Source organism: Cucurbita pepo, unplaced genomic scaffold, assembly GCF_002806865.2.
Source record: "Cucurbita pepo subsp. pepo cultivar mu-cu-16 unplaced genomic scaffold, ASM280686v2 Cp4.1_scaffold003135, whole genome shotgun sequence".
Taxonomy (NCBI): domain Eukaryota; kingdom Viridiplantae; phylum Streptophyta; class Magnoliopsida; order Cucurbitales; family Cucurbitaceae; genus Cucurbita; species Cucurbita pepo.
The window spans coordinates 1-1,119 of NW_019649152.1; the positions used below are offsets into that span (position 1 = coordinate 1).

The 1,119-nt window shown below is 38.9% G+C and overlaps 1 non-coding gene across 1 annotated transcript; it reads right to left on the reverse strand.

The window, feature by feature from the left end:
* Positions 1 to 284: 284 nt before the first annotated feature.
* Positions 285 to 358, reverse strand: TRNAN-GUU. Its single transcript has one exon. It is a non-coding gene; the product is annotated as a tRNA-Asn (tRNA).
* Between the last annotated feature and the right edge of the window lie 761 nt (positions 359 to 1,119).

Below are 1,119 nucleotides of genomic sequence, written 5' to 3' on the forward strand. Positions count from 1 at the left end.
TAAGAGGGCGTGGGTTCAAATCCCACTTTTGACATCTCATAATATTGTGAGGAAAAATGCGAGACACAATGGATAAAATCTACTAGTGGTTGAAACGTATATCATTGTTTATCATTAAATAACTTGAACTTTGCCAATGCATTTTAGAACTTCCTACTTCCTACCATAATGATTTAACTTGTAAGTTCAAGTTAGTTATCTTACACACCACGTCACAAACAACCGAAGTTGATTGAAAATATATATTAAAGGGAAGCAACCAACACCCATGCTTCGTTTAACTTCGCTAGAAGGAGGGCTTGAACCTCTGACCTTATGGTTAACAGCCACACGCTCTAACCAACTGAGCTATTGCAGCCAACAAATTGTAATAATCCAAGACCAACATTAGTTGATATTGTCTGCTATCATGGTTTTAAACCGCATCTACTAAGAAGAAGTTTTCAGACCCTTGTAAGAAATGTTTATTCACCTCTCCAATCGATGTGGGTTCTCACAAAGTGACCATTCTGTGGGCCAAGCGTCCTCATTGGCGCATCCCTTGGTGACTAGCTCTGATATCATTCGTAAAAGTCCAAGCGCACAACTAGTAGACATTTTTCCATTTTTTCCCGTTAGGTATTGCCATCAGCCTCACAGTTTTAAAACGCGCATATTAGAGAGAGGTTTTCGCCGCTTATTAGGATTGTTTCGTTCCTCTCTCCAACAATTAGTGGATATTATCTATTTTAATCTGTTACGTATCGTCGTCAGTCTCACAGTTTTAAAACGCGTCTACTATGGAGACATTTACACACCATATACGGAATGCTGAACTTCCCTCTCAAACCAATCAAGCTACAGACCATTAGCAGTCAGGATGGCTGAGTGGTCTAAGGCGCCAAACTCAAGTTTTGGTCCTCGTAAGAGGGTGTGGTTCAAATCCCACATTTGACATCTTATATTATTGTGAGGGAAAATGCGAGACACACTAGATAAAATCTACTAGTGGTTGAAACACGTGTCATTGTTTTGTCGAGTTAGTTATCGGATTTAACTTGACTCGCCAATGCTTTTTTAAAAAGTGTCAAAACATGATTTTTGAGAATATCTGTAAGTTCGAGTTAGTTATCTTACACA